The sequence below is a fragment of the Pseudonaja textilis genome, chromosome 2 (genome assembly GCF_049901715.1).
Source record: "Pseudonaja textilis isolate UNSWEBS1 chromosome 2, rPseTex1.2, whole genome shotgun sequence".
Taxonomy (NCBI): domain Eukaryota; kingdom Metazoa; phylum Chordata; class Lepidosauria; order Squamata; family Elapidae; genus Pseudonaja; species Pseudonaja textilis.
Window position 1 is genome coordinate 166,631,556 of NC_141991.1, and position 20,503 is coordinate 166,652,058.

Here is a 20,503-nt window from a genome sequence, read left to right on the forward strand (position 1 = left end):
CAGACATGAAGGAAAGAACATTGATGCTGTAAGGATAATTGTTGTCATATGTACATAAAAACACTTGAAGCGGCCCTCTTAATTGATATTGAATTTGTTAATCATAATTGAATGTTTAGTAGGGTTGAGGTACTCCCAAGAAAGGTGAAGAGATTATTAAGATTAAAAGAAAAAAATATATATAAAGAAGCCATAACAGTATAACACAATGCATTTGACAATTATGCCTTTAATTGGCCCTTTTGTCCTTCTTTAGATTAGATCAGATTTAAGCTTTAGGGATCAGTTTTTACTTGTGGTATTTTCTTCCAACTCTTCCAACTGCAAATATCCAAATTTTCCATTTCTATAAGTCCTTGGCTTCTATATTCATTTTCCTGATAAAAATTACTTCACAGAATTCAGATATAATAGCAACTTGTCTTAAATGAGTGTTAACAAAATTCAGTTGGATCAAAGAAGGTTAATAGGATTTTAAAATGTATCAAAAGCAGTGTTATCAGAAAGACACTGGAAAATCATTATACTATTGTAGCAAGCTCAGAGGTGGTTTTGGCCTTAGGCTATAGTTTGTAACACAGGGATGTTCTTGTCCCATAGGGATAGACAAAATTAGATCTAAATTATGGGTTGTTGAGAATCATCTCCGGAAGCCTGAAATCAGAACAGTTGGGAATCTCTCTAATGTCCATCTCCAAAGAGATTACAATAAATTGTACTATGGTATGGTTATTTAATTTTCTTAAAGAAATAGAAGTTGCATAGAAACACTAGGAAGATAAAAACTGACAAAAAGATGGATTTAGCTGTTAAAAGCATGTGTGTGTGTGTGTGTGTGTGAAGTAACACAAACACAAAGTGATACATTTTTATATGCTATGTTTAAACTATAGGTTTAAACTCTGTTTTATTTGAGAATGGATCCTAATAATAGATTTTCTGCAATAACAGCTTCTGTCTTCCCTCTCCGTTTCTCCTGCCCGCCTGCCTTGTCATGTGAACACTGATCTACAACGGAGAGGGACTGTGCTAGTTTGGTTCCATTTTATTTGTGTAGAAGGTTGCTAAGATTTATAAGTAACTGAGTCCTAAACAATGTCAGCAATATGCTAAACTTAGAATATATTGATTGTTTCCATAATACATTCTATAGGTTATAGGGGGGCTTAGTATGTTGTGGATGCACCAAAAATAAAAAAGAGATAATCAAACCAGTCACTTAACTCTTAGAAGATTAAACTTAATTCTTAAAGAAACATAGTCATTCTCAGCTTAAACTAATTGCACAGAGATGTTTATGGCAACATCTAGACTCAGCCAGTTTTGCACAGCTGATGCTGTAAAAAACAGAACTGGGAGAAAGAGTGAATGAAAAAAAAAAAACTCCACCCTCTCTGTTACAAAACTTATTGCAAGGGTTTGCCAGTGCAGAATGCAGAGGTTAATACCAGGATTAATACCAGACCAACAGTCGAGCAGTAAACAACAGCTTAATCAAGAAACTACTGAGAAGAAAGCAGCCCCACTGATACTGACAGGGCAATCCACTGTATGTCTGCAACAAGACAACCAAGCTCAAAGAGCACCAAGGACTTCACAGTTCAATCTTGAGCTACAGATATTATCTTCTATTGATATATTGGTATACCTTTCTTGATCACTGATTAACAGCAGTGACCAACCCACTTCTGCTATTAACAAATGGGCCAATGGGAAAAGACCTAGTGGAATAATGAACCTTGCCAGTATATTCCTAATGCAAAGTCTCTAAAGATATGAAAAAATGATTGGAGATTGTGTATTTCAGAGGTGGTGATTTCTATATAAGAGTTTATGCTGTCAGCACTTGATTAAGAGATTAGATGTGGCTAGTGGTACACTGGGTGAAATGTGTTGTGGTTTGATTTCAGTAGTGACCAAGTAGCCTAAACAGCTAACACAAATGTCTGAATAAAACTTTTGTAATTTTATTTATTTTTATTATTTTTTTCCTAGGCTGTTTCCTTGTTGCCATATAGATAATAAACTGCGAACCAATATTACCCTCACTGTACAGTTTAAAATATAACATACAACAAAATCTATACTATTGTATTGGCTCTCTCCACTGCCTCCATAAAGGAAAAGAAGTGAGATAGCAGTCCTGACTTCTGCTAGAACAAGATTCTCCAGCTTAGGAGCAGTCAACATGCAGCTCCTACTCAAACCCACTTTCAACCATCATTAAAATGGAGTACTCCATATGCAAGCACCACTGACAATGTTTTAATGATAGCAATTTTATGAATGCATTCATGCATTCAATGAGGACTTCTTTAGGAGAAAAAAATGCATTTGCTTCCTTGTGAGGGAGGAATCTGATAATGCAAGGGAATTCCAGGGCTAAAAACTAGACTGAGAAGTTAAAAAAACAAAGAAAAAATTCCCAGAAGAAGGCAGTGATAAGCCACTTTTGAATTATTGCCAAGAAACGGCTGTAGTTGTGTCTTTTGAAGTCCCCAGAAGTCAAGCTCATCTTGAGGGCATTTTTATCTTTGATATGGTTTGTAGCCATAGTTAACTGTCACCTGAACCTGCGTATTAACTTCAAAGATACATATTTTACAGGTTAAAAAAAAAACTATACTGTTATATTCACAGAGGAAGTTTTAGAAGTGAAGTAGAAATAAAATATGTGCCATGGACAATATAGAGAGTTTGTTTTTCCTCCATTAATGAAATATTTAATGTGTGTTCTGTAAGAGAGTTCTTTTTTTAATCCAACAAACCTCAGTTCCATGCCAAGGAATGAATATTCCGCACTTTTGAGATGTCATCTAAGCCTAGAGCACTGTTTCTCAACTTTGGCAACTTCAGATTAGGATGACTTCAACTCCTAGACTTCTCCAGTCAACTGGGAATTAAAGTCTACCTGCTTTAAAGTTGCCAAGGTTGAGAAACACTGGCCTAGAGGCTATTAAATTATCAAGCACAAGATACCTTGAGATATATTCTGTGTTGAACCTGGTTGACTGTGCCAGATTTCATAATAAGCTGTGTTACCGCTTTTTGCTCCACATTTTTCTTCCATTGAAATAAGAGGTTCCAAAAATGAGAGTGAGAAATATAGCAGCTACTGTGGTAACTAGACCGATAGTCCATAAATATGCACATTATCAAATATGATACAGATTTGTGAAGAGAGAATTTTACATGCTGTGAAGTGTTACTGCCATACTTAACAGTACAGCTTTTATCAAAGATAAACCTAGCATTGTGTGTAATGTTTTTTTTAATTGAATCTGTGCTTTCAATCTCTCACATTTTGGCATTTTGTGGACGTTGTTACAAATTGGGAGATCTGAATTGCTTTGAGTCTGGTCTCAATTTCTCTGATAAAACAACAAAGAGGATGGTCACATCTTAAAGTTAAATATAGTTGTTATGAGAGGAACGTTCCTGGCCTATATCAGCAGCCACCAATCTTTTGGGCACCAAGGTTCCTTGAGAAGAGGTTTTCCCGGGAACTGGAGGGGGCGTGGTTTCATGTGCTGCCTGCATCCCATGAATAGGGCTTTGCTTGTTTCTGCAGCTCAGTCTCTGGCATGGACTGTGTGTTGGGGACCCCTGGTGAACATTCTACTTTGTCATAAAATATTACTCTGATATACTCATTCACTCAAAGCTTGGAATCGGAATTATAATATGTGAAGTCAAAAACAAATAACATTCAGGAAAGAAAACGAATATTAAAAAGTGTGTCTGCTTTTACCGATTAAGTTAGTCCCATCTTTATTATGTAGTTGGCATGCATGGTACAATAAGAAAGTGTTCCAGTGCAGGAGGTAGAGTTGAATTGTATTGTAGCTCCGCTCTTCATTCTAAGATCTGCTTTGAAATTCAGGAATGTCCTCCCTAAGAACAGTAGCAGTGCTCTCTTATGAATCTGATGTGCTCAGTGGTTTTAGTAAATGACGATAGAGACCATACAATTGAATTGAATGGAATGGAATACTTTATTTGACCAAGTATGATTAGGCACACAAGAAATTCATCTCTTCTGGTGCAGAAGCTCTCAGTGTACATGCAAAGTAACAGAATAATGATAATCATAACAACAACAACAACAACAATACCAAAAAGGTGGAAGTAAAGAAGGTAATAGGGATAAATAATAATACTGTAGCCATACTACATAGACCTTAGACAGCACTGAGAGAATTAAATGTTTAGCAAATGATGGCACAAGGGGAAAAAAACTCCCTATTTCTAATTTTTTGGGCATGCAATGCCCTATAGTGGCATCCCGAGGGGAGGAATAGAAACAGTTTATGTCCAGGATGTGAGGGATCTATAGATACTTTCTCAGCCTTCTTTCTGAGCCAATTAATATACAAGTCTTGTATGGAAGCCAGGCTGGTTGCAATTGTTCTTTCTCCAGTCTTAACTACCCATTGGAGTCTGTATCTGCTCTGTTTGGTAGCAAAAGAGGATAAATGGGTGATAAACTGCTGATATAATGTTGGCAAGGTTACTAAGACAAAGGTGGCATTTTACTATTACTATTACATAATTCTTAGAGTGAACAACGCTAAGCAAGAACAAACTTACCACCCAAAGCCAGGGAGAATTGCCTATTCGGAATTATTTGTAGAAATGTTTTTACCTTTGAGTAGTTTTACTGAAAGCTTATAAACAGATGCATTGATCAATACTTTTTGGATACAAACAAGTGTGATTTTAATTATATACATTCAAATGGTACGCAAAAAGTGAGTACACATAAGGATAGTTCAAGGCTTAATTTAATAAAGAGGTGAAATTTATTGAATGGTGGACCTTGGCTGATACTTCTTTTAGGAATCTGGATAGGAAGTTCATTGATGTGCCAGGTATGTTACAAAAAAGGTTGATTTAAAGAATTAGAGCCTGCTTTGTAATGCCATTGATTTGAAGATGGATATTCTCTGCCGGTATCTAATTTGGTGTAAGGATACAGTGGCAAAGACAGATGGTTAAAGACACTATAGCATCATTTGGAGTGTTGTTACAGAATGAGGAAATCAATTAGTTAGAATTAGTTAAAATTCTGAGGAAGTATTGGAGCATTGCATTAAAATAGAAAATGTGTATTTAGACAGTGATCAGATAAATAAATTATACAGGTTGACATATAATTAATGAAATATAGTTCTGTGCCTCTAAAATAATTGCATTCACTTTCCTTTCAGGTTTTAAAAAAACACAATTCCTTGTTTTTATAATAATAAAAGTATGTGTGTGGTTCACAGTTCAACCCTAAGCTACAAATATTCTCTTCTATCAACAAAATATTTATAAATTAATTTCCTTCCTGTCCGGATAATAAAACTGTTTTAACTCCCCTTCTGTAATAAATTTAAATAAATTAAAATTTATTTTTCCAGTCCATCCTCTACATATACACATAGCTTGATGAATGCACAAATTCCATCTCCCTTACACCTTTTCCACCTTGACTGTGTTTTTGCTATGATTTATTGGAAAATAAATTTTGAGAACTTGAAATGGAAGACTCAAAGAAGCTGCTACATGTACTTCTACTAAAAAGATATAATATCTATATTTCTGCTGGAATGACCAGCAAACAGTGGAACAATTTTGAGCATTCTTTTGAGGTAGAACATAGGAAATATACTACTGCTATCATGCCTGTAGAGCAATGATCCTGAAAAGTGTTTAGCTCATTGATCCTTTCATGATAGTTCATCGACTCCCACACTTTTATTATATGAAAATAATTTAGTAAATACTATTTAAATAGTGAATGTACCATCAGTCAATTGCAGCTTTATTCAGGATAGCTTGCAGCCTGAGACACTACCTCTATCACTTCCAAACATCAACATCTGCTTATCCAGGTCCTTAGGAAGCACTTGATAGGTGAATCAAAATGCCAGATCCAATCTGAACATCTGGCTGACTGTGACAAACCAACAAAAACCATAATTCATTTATTTATTTTATTTTATTTATTTGTCAAGCAAGTATTAGATATAAGTATAAGCATGGTTATGAATACATGAAATGGGATACGAATAAAAAAGAAACAATAGGACAGGGACGGTAGGCACGTTGGTGCACTTATCCACGCCCCCTATATATACAGTCCCATCAGCCCTTGGAAGTAGGCATTGAGATGGTGACTTGATTGCTCTTGCTTCATTTGCTTTTTCCTGAGTGCTCTCAGCACAGAAATCACTATATCTGCTAGCAACTGGTTAAGGCTATAAATATGTATGAATGCTTAAGTGTTAAAGGTATATATTCCCTTTTAAATTTAAGAATTTAAAGGGCTTGTTGCCCTTACTGAGTAAATGACCTACTGAATCTGTTGTCCGCTTTCCCTTGGGAGGCATGGAACCAAGTGAAGATATTTGGTGAAAAGTTTTATTTGTTTAATCAATTTGTATGGTCACGCCTATGTCCAAATATGTGATTCTGGGCAGTTGACAATAGTTAAAAATAAGATAAAAACTGTCTGAACAAAATTATAAAGAAGATATGTAGCAGCCAAGAAAAACCAACCAACAATCACAATTAATGCAACCATGATAAGGGCTCAGCCATATACCCAGGCCTCAGGCTTGATAATAAAATCAGGATTTCAAGGCCTTATGAATAGCCAGCAGTAAATCTGACCTCTGGAGAAATCCAGAGGGAAGATAACCATGACAGAAAAGCCTCTCTTCCTGTATCCTGTTAGATGTCACACTCTGATGAGTCTTCCAGATGGGACCTGGAGCATGTCTTTCCTGCTGGATCTCACAGTATGGGTACATTATGGGGAGAGGTGGTCCTGCAAATAACCAGTCGCAAAATCAAATTGCTCCATATCTACTGCTCCAGCATTCTCATTAGTAGTTCTCTGTACCTAGGAAAGTAGCTAAAAATTCTGTAGCTCACTTAGGCTTAAGTGTGCTAGGGAAGTCATAATGTTAGGCATCTGATGCTCACAACAGCTTTTGTGTTGACAGTATCTAGAATAGATGGAAATAAGGGTGGCTCATGCTTACAGCTGTCACACTGCTAATTTCTCATAAAAAGATTTTTAATGTTCACTGTACACATTATGTGTCCTGTAAGGTTATCTATGAACTGCCTTTGCATACAAGGGTGGGATTCAGATTTTTAAAAACTGGTTCTATGGCTGTGGCTTAGTTGGTCATGTGACTGGGTGGGGGTGGCTTGGTGGTCATATTATTGGATGGGCATGGCCAATTCAATATCACTTACATCAAGGCACATATCTCCTTGCCTGGCCTCTCATGACTGTGGGGATGCTGCAACAGTTGTAAGTGTGAAAAATGGTCATAAGTCACTTTTTTCAGTGCCATTGTAACTTTGAATGGTCACTCCACACAAGCAAAGTACCAGCAAAGGAGGAAAAAATAACTCCAGAGAAGTTCCTGAGACAGGAAGTCTAGTCCTGCCAAGAATGTAATAAGGGTTAATGGAGAAGCAGTTTCTGTAAGCAACACCAGAATGTTTCCTTCCTTACAGGATTAGGTCAGTAATTTCTTCTACCAACCGGTTCTTCGAACTGCTTAGAATGTTAACAACCGGTTCTAGTGAATAGGTGTGCACTGGTAGAATTCCACCCCTGTTTGCATACCATATCTAATTATATAAAATTTGGAAACAGTATTAAAAACAGTGACAGAAAATCAGCAATATTTGAAGGCAAAGTTTTGTCATGAGCAGAGATTCTTCTGAAAAGCATCTGGTTTGAGCTTTAGCAGGAAAGAAACTGAAATAAACACGTAAGTGTTCAGAAAAGGATATCTCGACCACAATTTTGCAGCAGGAGTAAATACATTATGGGGAAACATTGGCTAATTGGTTTTGGTTTTAGGATTTTGTTTTTTTTAATTGTTCAAGCAGTGCTTAAAAGTCTGGATATATGTTATGAGAGAAAGGAGTAAAAATTACTCTGTACACAGCTCTAAATACAGAAGCCGCTTAACAGATATTTTGGGTTTTTTTAGGACATGACCCTTGGTCCTACCAAATGGAAACTACTACAAGGAGAGAAAGGCAAAGGGTAATGTGCAGAATGAAAGATTGATATCAATAGGCCATCCAGCCATTGTTTTCCTCAAAGGCTTCTTTAAGTATGCATTTACATGTCTGTTGAATATTCAGTAAGCATCTTCTCTTGCTATTATGCATGTTCTCCTAGCATCCTACTGCTCTGAAAGAAGGGTTAAGAGTTCAGAACATGAGCAATTGATAATAAATTCCAGCTTCTTAAAGGTTTGGGGTCCTCTTTCTTTGTTTCTGTTGAAGTGTTTGCTGCTAGGAATATATAATTTTTAGCATGCAAGAACATCTGCATATACTATATCATTTGAGATATATAGTTGTCATTAATAGTTGTCATTGTCAATCTTTTGGACATGTTTTGATATGGCTTCTTCAAGAAATTTTTGACAGGAAGTTTTCAAAGGACTGAAATCTTAATCCAAAGAGATTTATTAAATACACAGGGACTTGGACAATTTTTAGAAGCCTCATGTTGAGACAGTTATGTTATACTTATCATCTGGGTATCCAAATTACTTTAGTCTGTTATATAAAATAATGCATTATAATAACAGGTAAGATACATAGCACAGCCTTTAAGGGGTGTAAACTACTTAAAACAGTTTGCTACACAGCATGAAAACCAATGTGGTCTAGGAGTTTAATGCACCAGGCTAGAAACTAGGTGATTTGAGTTACAGTCATGAAAGCTGGCTAGGAGACTGGGCCAATCATCATGTGATTGACTCAGCACAGTTGTTGTGAGGAAAATAGAAGAAGGAGGGAGTTTTAGGTATCCTCACTGCCTTGAATTATTTATAAGAACAATAAAGGTAATATATATGTAAATAAAAATACTTGAGAAGATTCTTGCCTTGAGATGTTTCTTAGTTACCCTGTAGGAATCTGTGCTTTATCTGTAAGTGATCACTTTATTGATTGTTACAATGAAGATTGCTGAAAGTGTGGGTGTGTAGGTGTAGTCATTCATTTTTCATTCATCCTTACATGCATGCACATTAGTCTGTAAGTTCTTACTATAAGACTTGTTCCAAAATAAAAGCAACCATGATCTTACTAGATTTCTACAAATGAGTAAATGTGATTAGAGAACTACTTAACATTTTAAACAAGATTGATAGAATCTGTACTTATTTCTCCATAAGGTTCTATGTTCCCTGGAATAGTTCTTTTTTTTTAAAAAAAATGGTATTCATTTTTTCCTATGCCAAAGGACAGTGTGTGTGTATGTGTGTGTGTGTGTGCGCACGCGCGTGCACTTTTGAAATTCTTATGGCTGCTTTTCTATTATTGAAGCCTTTTAAAATAAAAACAATACGGTGACTTTCAGTCAAGTGGCCTACTTTCCATTCCTCCCTTTTTCCATTCTGCCGTCTGCGAGCAAAAGAGAAGGTTTGGATTAACATTACAGCCTGATGGAAAGATTCCAACTGTAGGTTCTTTTTGTGTAACTTCAATTTGCAGTGCCAGCAGATGGGAACTAAAAAATAGATTACAAGGTTTAAAGAATATTTTTTGCCACTCAACCATGTTTAAAATACTTCGTTTCTTAAGAAGCTGGCATCTTAGCTAAAAGATGAAATAATGTTATACTTCAGGTTAACAATTCTAACTTTAAAATCCCCATGCCCACGGTTAGAACATCGATTCTCGAATATATATTGCCTTTCTAAACCTGTGCAGTCTTGATATCTTAACAGAAGTACCCTGTGTAGACCTGAAACAGGTTGCTAATGAAAGTCAACCAAAGTGGATTTTTTTTCTAATTGGTCATACTCAGTTGGTGTCAGGCTTCTCAGAACTGATCCTCAAAATCAGCTTATCCCTTCTTCAAGGCAGGAATGTATATGTTATCCTCTACCATATTCTGCTCACCCAAAAGGCAAAAAAATCTTAATTTTTTTTTACTATGCATTAAAATTGATGTTTTTACTTGTCTCAGCTCAAACAGTACTGTGTTTGACTTCACTATGGGTGAACTACCCTACTTCAATTGGCTACTGTGAACAGGTAGTCCTTGACTTACAATCACACTTGACCCCAAATTGAGGATAGGAAGGTATGGAGAGGTATAATGAATGTTACTGCTGTAAACTAGTTTGAAGCTGGTTCCTTTTATTTTTCTTGCCTTATACACTGCTCAAAAAAACAAAGGGAACACTTAAACAACACAATGTAACTCCAAGTCAATCACACTTCTGTGAAATCAAACTGTCCAATTAGGTGGCAACACAGATTGACAATTCATTTCACATGCTGTTGTACAAATGGAATAGACAACAGATGGAAAGCATAGGCAGTGAGCAAGACATCCCCAATAAAGGAGTGGTTCTGCAGGTGGTGACCACAGACTACTTCTCAGTTCCTGTGCTTTCTGGCTGATGGTTTGGTCACTTTTGAATGCTGGCGGTGCTTTTACTCTAGTGATAGCATGAGACGGAGTCTACAACCCACACAAGTGGCTCAGGTAGTGCAGCTCATCCAGGATGGCACATCAATGCGAGCTGTGGTAAGGTTTGCTGTGTCTGTCAGTGTAGTGTCCAGAGCATGGAGGCGCTACCAGGAGACAGGCCAGTACATCAGGAGATGTGGAGGAGGCCGGAGGAGGGCAACAACCCAGCATCAGGATCACTACCTCTGCCTTTGTGCAAGGAGGGACAGGAGGAGCCCTGCCAGAGCCCTGCAAAATGACCTCCAGTAGGCCACAAATGTGCATGTGGCTGCTCAGACGGTCAGAAACAGACTCCATGAAGGTGGTATGAGGGCCCGACGTCCACAGGTGGGGGTTGTGCTTACAGCCCAACACCATGCAGGATGTTTGACATTTGCCAGAGAACACCAAGATTGGCAAATTCGCCACTGGCGCCCTGTGCTCTTCACAGATGAAAGCAGGTTCACACTGAGCACATGTGACAGACGTGACAGGGTCTGGAGACGCTGTAGAGAATGTTCTGCTGTCTGCAACATCCTCCAGCATGACTGGTTTGGCAGTGGGTCAGTAATGGTGTGGGATGGCATTTCTTTAGGGGGCTGCACAGCCCTCCATGTGCTCGCCAGAGGTAGCCTGACTGCCATTAGGTACCGAGATGAGATCTTCAGACCTCTTGTGAGACCATATGCTGGTGCGGTTGGCCTTGGGTTCTTCCTAATACAAGATAATGCTAGACCTCATGTGGCTGGAGTGTGTCAGCAGTTCCTGCAAGACGAAGGCATTGATGCTATGGATTGGCCCGCCCGTTCCCCAGACCTGAATCCAATTGAGCACATCTGGGACATCATGTCTCGCTCCATGCACCAATGCTACGTTGCACCACAGACTGTCCCGGAGTTGGGGGATGCTTTAGTCCAGGTGTGGGAGGAGATCCCTCAGAAGACCACCTGCCACCTCATCAGGAACATGCCCAAGCATTGTAGGGAGGTCATACGGGCACGTGGAAGCCATACACACTACTGAGCCTCACTTTGACTTGTTTTAAGGACATTACATCAAAGTTGGGTCAGCCTGTAGCATGTTTTTCTACTTTAATTTTGAGTGTAACTCCAAATCCAGACCTCTATGGGTTGCTAAATTTGATTTCCATTGATAACTTTTGTGTGATTTTGTTGTCAGCACATTCAGCTATGTAATGAACAAAAGTATTTAATAATATTTCATTCATTCAGATCTAGGATGTCTTACTTTTGTGTTCCCTTTATTTTTTTGAGCAATGTATTATTGATATCTTTGGCTTGCTATTTCTTACTCTTTTTCTGTGCACTGAATAATCTTGTTTATCCTAAAATGGAATGATATAATGGGTATATGTATGCTCTATATTATTCCAGACCACCAGTGACCGGTTGAATCATCATTTCATAGATGTTTCCTTACCAGATTCCTCAAAGCCTTCAACCATGGCAGAGTTTCTATGTGCTTGAAAAGTTTTTAAAATTCAGAGAGATATTCAGAGATGTATCTGCCTTAAAAGTAGTCCATGTTGAACTATATATCTATATATACAGTTCATATAGAATATGATATATATAGCAGTGGTGGGCTGTTGCCAGTTCAAACGACGATCTAGCGAACTGGTATGAATGATGATCAGTTGGCCCCACCCGTCCACCCACCCTTGCCCTATCCTGTCTTACATTTCCTTCTTTTGCAGCTCAGCTGATTTGCGTGGCAAAGTGGATTACCGCGCCTCAGCTGTTCTACTCACCTGGGAAGGCCAGAAGGTGAGCGCTTGATAGCTTCAAAAGGGCACACAAAATGCACGCTCACAGAACCAGTTGTTAAACTGGTTGCAGCCCAACACTGCAATCAAGATAATCCTTGATCTACAACAGTTCTGTTTGAAGTTACAGAGGCATTGAAAAAAGTGACTTCTGATCATTTTTCACATTCTGATGGCTGCAGCATCCTCATAGTCACATGATTAAAATTCAGATGCTTGGCCACTGACTTTTATTTATGATGGTTTCAGTGTCCATCAAGGATCATACCATTTTGTGACCTTCTGACAAGCAAAGTCAATGGGAAAGCCAGATTCACTTAATCACCGTGTTACTAATTTAACTACTCTAAGGATCTATTTAACAAAATCTGGCAAGACAGGTCATAATATGGAGCAAATTTCACTTAACAGTTGTCTCATTTAGCAACAGAAGTTTTGGGCTAAATTGCGGTAGCAAGTTAAGGACTGTCTGTATAAATAACACAAAGGCAGTCAAGCATCAGATGCTGGCCTAAGGAAGTGTTTTGCGACATTGTGTATTATGTCATAAACTGCTTTATAATAATTTTTAGGTCATGAAATGTTTTATAAAATTTTCCAAATTTAAATTTGACAGGAATTATAGGTCCCAGATTTTGGGTCTGTTCTGTACATTAGCCTGTTTGAAGCAACTTGACTCAAAATTCTTGCCCTGTGAAGCAATGTTTTACCCAGTTAAAGAACAGTTTTAGAAGTATATGGATAAAGGAAAGGAGAAATATTATTGTCAAAAGAAGTGTTGTCTGCATTATACGTCAATTCCAGTTGCTTAAGACCCTAAATTATCTCTATTGGACTAGGGGTCTGTCAAAATCTTACACAGAAAGAGAGAGGGAGAGAGAGATTGGTTCCTTTTCTATTCCATGACAACTGATATTCAGAACCATGGGCTCTAGAAATAAAATACAGTTGCTATAATTAATATTGCTAAAGCTACTTTGTATAAATTGTCTAATTCCTTAAGCCATTAGCCATACTCCATCTTGTGGTACTGAAGTCTGCAAATTAATTCCATTTTCTGTTAAAAAAAAATACATGCACATCTGTCTCAATCTAATGCTACAATTTTGGGGGCTGTTTTTGATCAGCCTATATCCTGGTGTCCTCTATCAATCTATCATTCAAGTATTAACCTGGCCTAACCCTTCTTACTATCCTAGCCAAGGCAAATTAATGTAGGTCCTCCATACGAAAGGTACTACCATATTGTGATGTTACAAAGCTAGTTTACCATTGGTTCAGTTTTAATACACTGTTTTTAGCATGTTAATGAAACTTGTAGTATAATAATCAACTTTACTAATAAAGCTCAATTTTTAAAGGAATTTGTGCCTGAGAAAGACACAGAATTATAATCTAAAATATGTAAATGCTTTTTAATTTTAAGATTGTTCTAAATCTTTAAACCATTTCACCTTGTTATCAAAGCACATGAATGTTAGTGTTTTTCTATGTGAGACCTGGGAAAAACCTATGTGCATTGATTGGAAAAGATTATAGGAAGTATGGACAACTTCATGTTAAAACAGTTTTTTGACAACCAGTCTATCTTTGGGTACAATTCAGGGAATGATTTGTGATATATAAATGTTGACATAATTTATGCTCAAGATGTCCAGAAGATAATGTGTTCCCTAAAAGCTTGATTGTCTCTTAAAGCCCTTGGGAGAAGCTTTAAGGAAAAAGAGATTTTCTCTTTTTCTTATTAGAAATTTTCAGTGTAATAAAATATATAAAGCAAAGAACAAAGATAGAAGACATGGGACACAAAACAAAGAATGCAGCTTCTCAGTATTACCACAGATTCATGGGCCCAGGTTGAAAATGTGTCATTGTAAAAATTAAGCATGACTTCAGACAACTCCACAGTACCTTTCCTGCTACTGTGCTTAACGTTTTGTTATGAAGTGGCCTTTGAAAAGATGTTAAGGTAATGCTTTGATTTAAATGGAACTCATCTGTGGTAGAAAAAAATATATGTCTGTATTTCTTAAAAAAAAAAAAGTCCACATTCCACAAGAGATCTGTAGAATTAACAGGAAAGAAGAGAGGAACAAATATTGGCTCCTTAAATGAGGTTAGTTACACATACTGCTTTTGGCTGATGTTATAATCCATGTTGTCTATAAATCAAAATACTGGTCCTATGTATATTTTCTAAGACTTTCAAGCTTTCTTATTAAAGTTGCTAAAATTTAGCTTTAACCCATATTTCTCCTACACTCCTTTTTAATGATCTGTAATCCCTTAATATGGGGTAGTGTTATTAATAGGCAATATACATATTTCTAAAGTAATAAATATATTTCTATCTACATTTCTGATAGTACTGTACTCTATTTTAAAAATGTATTGATTATATAGTTTACTATTTAGAATTCTCTTCCTACCATGACTTATTTATGTCTGTATTGATAGATATTTGGAACTAAGAGTTTCATTGTACAATATTTTTGGAAGAATTTCTCATAATGAAACTCCTAGTAAAAAATAAAATAGGACAAAAACATTTCAACATATTTATTTGCCAATTTGTATCTATACTTGAATAGAAAATTCAGCTAGGGAATAGAAAATTCAATTATACCATAAGCAATAACATAATTCATATGCTTTTAATAAAAATTCTTAGTTATTCTCCCTTTTACATAAAAATGTACAATAGTGAACCAGGGCTGGTAAGCTAATGGTTGATTGTCTCATGTGTTGTATATAGAAATTCTGGTTTAGTTGCCATTATTTACTGCTTAAAAATTTCTCATGTAGCATGGCTAAGGAAGTCTTCCACATAAGCTCCAAGATTGACATTTTAATTAAAACATGTACCACAGAAATAATTCTGTGGTCTCTGTAATGGTGATATTTTTCACCATTATTTTAGGTGATACTATAACACAGGTATATTGTATGTGGTATACAATTGGTTTAATATCTGGACTTAGTTGATGGTTGTGGAGGTGGGTGATGTATTTGTAACATGGGTTCTTTAATACAAACAGAATCTCTGGTGTTTATATAACCATCCCTGTTGCATTCCATATTCAGAGTAACATTCTGGTAGGTGAAAGGGATTGGCCTCTTATATGTTCCTAAACCATGCAACTAATTTTTCCTATATTTTTAAAATAAAGAATAACAATTAACTAACTGTGTAAAATATGTACAAAATGATTCAGTGTCAGATACGCTACATATCCTAAGTATAGTTCTGGATCAATTACTCAAGAGCGAAATTGATATGAACAATGTATTCCATTCAGATTTATAGTTCAGCTTGTTATTCACTTGACATTTAATTAGGTTTGCATCTAGTGGTTCTTGTCTTCAATTTATAAACAGAACAATTTATTTTAAGTATCTTCATTAAAGAACAATGTTAGTTAAACCAATGTCATGGCAGATAATAGATACCCTTTTTGATTAAGTGTGTGATAATTCTTGCATGTAAATAGATTTCTGGATGTAAATGCGTGGACTGAGGTTCCATATGCATTTCTCAGATGAGCTAACAAACAATACTATACAGACAGTAATATTGTATTAACCCATGTTTATCCATTCACTCTTGCTCTGAACTTCAACAAAAGAAGATTGATAGACCTAAAATGATAGAACTTGCCACATGTTCTTGGGTTTCCAGATTGGGAAGCTGTGTCCCTGGAAAACATTCAGAATTTTCTCCTGAAGGAGTTTTCACTCTATTTTTATTGCACATACATATATATATGGTAGGAGTGTGTGTGTGTGTGCGTAACAGTAATAGTAGCAGTGCCAAGTAATAGCAACATCAAGAAAGAATATGAGAAGCTGGAGAAGTAACAAGGCCTGAAGGTGGAAATAGAAAGTATGTGGAAATTAAAAGCCAAAATAGTCCCAGTGGTGGAAGAAGCATTTGAGGATCTGAATCCTAAGTAACTTTAACTAAATAGATCTCGGGAACATCAGAGCTCTTTGTCCAGAAGAGTACAGTGTTAAGAATATAAGATTTCCTTCTTCCTTCTTTCCCTCCTTCCCTCTCTCCCTTCATCCCCTGAATGCTTTTGTTTATTAAAGTTTTCCTTGCATTTTTAAGGATACTTTTTTCATACGAAGCAAATTATTTATTCATTTATTTAATTCTTAGACTTATAAGATGTTGACTGCTGAATATTAGGACAGGGTGTGCAGGAAAGTTGGAAGATTCTCAAATTGGAAGGACAATTGTACATCATTCCAGTAAGAAGAAACAAGGAGATGTCTTAGAAAACTGCTGTGGATGGATAGGGAGCTTTCAACTCATATGTTAAAAAGAACATGTGAGTTTCTAATAAGAACAGTGGCCCCAACCTTTTGGGCACCAGGGACCAGTTCCAGAGAGGTTTTTCCAAGGTCTGGGTGGGGGCATGGTTTCACATTCTGCCTGCATAATGTGCAGCGTGGCCCCATTTCTGGCATGCCACAGACCAGTGCCGGTCCATAGACTTCAGGGTTGGGGAATCCTGTAGTTGAGCACATGACTGAGTACAGCCTGGGCATCATTGCGTTACATTAAATGCATACAAATGGACACAAGAAAAACTTACAATGACCACATTGCCTGAGAAATTTTGGTAGCTAGAGTTGCTGAAGTTAGGAAACATAGGGCTGGATGATCTCCAGGGTCTCTTCCAAACTTTACAATTCCATGTTTCTATAATTTCTTGGAAAGGGGCAATAACCATTAAACGAGTCTATTATGAAGGTATTTTCCAACTCATTTCCAAAGACACCTTGTTTGTTTTTGTTTTTGCATAAGACACATATTTTAAATGGTTAGTGTATGATGTCCACAATTGTTATTGTTTAGTTTTATTGGCTTACAATCCCTAATAAGTGCAACATATTGTCTGTTGGAGAAGTACTGTAGGCTATTCTTTATGATACTTCATACTGAAGACAGAGATATTCTTCCTATGTCAGAAACTTATGAAACAATGAAAACATTGTTCTAACAAATTGGGAGGAGAGTAAAACCTCACTGGCAGACCTCTTCTTCCAATGATTCTGTAGTAAGAGATAATTATGCTACACTGGACCAATCTAGCTGGTGCCCGAGGGTTTTTAGCCCTTCTAGCAAAAATTACTTCTTTTGAGTTCAGCTCTGGGAAAATAGAGGCTTTGGATCTCCCTCCCTGAAGCCAACAACAGACAATATAAATCTTGTACTAATCTGTAAACATGAAGTTACTGTGCAAACATGAACTATTGCACAAGAAGGAACTTTTAACAGTATACTCTTTTTAAAGGCAATGAAGTGAATTCATCTTTTCAATTTGTGGAAGAAGATTAGAAAGAAAAAGTGATTGACTTGCCGTATAGATGGTGATGATGGAAGAGATTTGATTTTTGGAACCATAATATAAGTATCTAGGATGATATACTACTGGCACGAGATGTACTTCATATGAACTGGTAATGTGTTTGGTCCAACAGGATGATCAGGAAGGGGTTTAACTTGAATCCCACGACTATTGCATACAATAAGGTGAGATTGATGGTAAATTGGGAATGCTGATTTAATGCCCACATTAAGCCACTCAACAGAACTCAGGAAATACATTGGCTGATAAAGTTACAGCTATCATTGTCTCTTCAGAACTATTCAAACATAAGAATGAAGCAGGATAATCTCAAACTCTTAGTACGGGAGGTACACATTACTTAATAGGCATAACAGCATTCTGATGAGATGACTGTTATGATCCAGTTTGTTCAGAAGGAACAGAAGTTATAGAAAGGGAGGAGGAACAATACCAAACATTAAAAACATTGTTATTTACCCAAGATATTATAGACAGCAACTTGTTAAAAGAAATGAAGGAGAGAATAAAGGTAGTACTGTTACAGCCAACAAAGGAGAATAATTGAATGATGTTGCATTTCCGGGGAAAAAGAATGTTCAAAGAGGAATGATGTGGTAACAACGGGGGATTTTAAGTATTTTAAGAGGGTGGAAGAAAGCATAAGAGGGTCAACTGTATTTCCTTATTAGTTCCAAGCCAAGATTTAGTCAGACAAGTGGGAATAATAGGAACCTAAGGGGAAAATACCAGTGTAATGCTGAAGTTCTTGATTTTAAGAGGAATTAAAGCTGAATAGAGTTGAATTTATATCGGACCCATGTAGTCAAAAGAGGTATATTAATAAACTCTGAACATTGGGATGACAAGACAGGAAATGTTAACGGGAAAGGTGGATGAGAAAAAGAAGGCATTTTAAATCAAATGCAAAAAGTGCTAAGAAGATAGCAGAAGAAACATATATTTGTATGAATTGATCCACATAGTCCCCTTATTTTGGCCCCAAAAGTCCTTTGAACTTCTTGCTGAGAACATGTCCTCACAACCTTTAGTCTCATTCAGCTTGCTACTAAAGCAAAGTTAAAGACGGCTACAGGTGTTTTGATAGTATTTTTGTGTGCGTTTATGCCATTATGCTGCAGTGGTACAGTGGCTAGAATGCAATACTGCAGGCTACTTCGGCTGCCTGCAATTGGACAGATTGAATCTCACCAGGCTCAGGGTTGACTCCGTCTTTCATCCTTCCAAGGTGGGTAAAATAAGGACCCAGATTGTTGGGGGAAATACGCTGACTTTGTAAAATGCTTAGAGAGGGCTGTAAAAGCCCTGTGAAGCTCCATATAAGCCTAAGTGCTCTTGTTATTATGCCACCCTAGGACATGTAGACAGTTAAGGGCATGTGAAAGAGGCAGGCTCTTCAATAACACCTATTCAACTGTTGCCTCTTGAATGTACAAAACTGAATAATTCCTATATGGCAACCATGAGGTAGAAAAATCTTAGCCAGATAGTAATTAACAAGTTGCTAGTAATTTTTGAAAACAATCTGTCAATATAAATTAGAATGCAGTGCTTTGTCTTAAAACCATTTAGTGACTGTCAGAGTTACAGTAACACTGAAAAAGGTCACTTATAACTAGTTTTCACACTTACGACTGTTGCAACATCCTAATGGTCACGAGATCAAAATTCAGGTGACCTGCCCCAGGTCATGTGATTGTCATCTGTAACCTTCCCAGCCAGTTTCTGACAAGCAAAGTTAATGGGGGAAGCCAGATTTGCTTAACGACCACATGGTTCGTTTAACAACTGCAGTGATGTGCTTAACAACTGCACCCAAAAGGGTCCCAAAATGGGGCTTAATTTGCTTAACAACTGCCTTGCTTAGCAATGGCAATTTTGGACTCCGTTGTGGTTGTAAGTCAAGGATTATACCTGTACTACACAGCTTAACACATTTCCACATATAGCAAAACCTAGGTACAGACGTGCTTCCAGATGTACAGGCAAGCCGCCTCCTGGGGGAGGAGCAAAATTCTGAGTGACAGGAATCATTCTCGCTCTGAGACACGAAATAAGTATGGCAAAAGTGGGTTTGTGGATGAGCCAGCTAAAACGGGTTTCCAACCTTGGCCATTTTAAGACTTGTGGACTTCAACCCCCATGGGAGTTGAAGTCCACAAGTCTTAAAGTGGCCAAGGTTGGAGACCCCTGAAAACACGATGTAAATATCTAAAAACAAATGGACATTGCATTTTAATGTTGTCATAGTTGTCTTTAACTATTTTGTATTGTTAGCTTTGATTTTTAACTATTAGCTGCACAGAGTTGTTGGTGGAGGGAGAAAGAGGGAAGTGGCACGTTGTCAGGGCTTTGTACCTGGCATGGCAATTAAATTCTCCCTACTTCCTATTTAACAGCAGCCTGGAATCCTATCTCCTGTAAATGCTACTACAGTAGCCACATTTTAATCCTGGGCCTCTTCCTGCTGTCTTTTCTAATCTGTAGCAATTTATTTCCCATTCTTGAAGGTTTCTGCTATCTGTCCTTGGATTACAAACAACTTTCTCTAGAGTAAGAATCAATATTGCCTGCCTCGCCAGCCTGAAACCTTGCATATATTTAAAGAAGATATCAGGAAAGTTAAATCTTAGACCAAACCAACATTACCGAAGGAATTTAGGAACATTTTTTTTCCAGAAATATTCAGAATAACAAGGAAAGACTTGTATATATTACTCAGTGAAGATAGCAAAGATGTTCAACTCTGCTTTGGTTTACTTTTACCCCCTCCCTAACAAGCAGGTATATATTTCATCAGGTAACTTGGAGTATGTTAGGCTTTCCTTCCATCCTTTACAATTG

At 37.0% G+C, this 20,503-nt stretch overlaps 1 protein-coding gene across 6 annotated transcripts in view; it reads left to right on the top strand.

The window, feature by feature from the left end:
* RNF38 (ring finger protein 38) overlaps window positions 1–20,503 on the top strand; it is a 108,030-nt gene that overhangs the window by 22,346 nt on the left and 65,181 nt on the right. For 2 of the 6 annotated variants that reach the window (XM_087926356.1, XM_087926357.1), the window contains exon 2: window positions 12,213–12,282. The exons of the other annotated variants lie outside the window; for them this stretch is intronic. The gene's annotated coding sequence lies outside the window, so the exon portion shown is untranslated. The remainder of the gene's footprint in view (window positions 1–12,212; window positions 12,283–20,503) is intronic. 6 annotated transcript variants of the gene reach the window in all.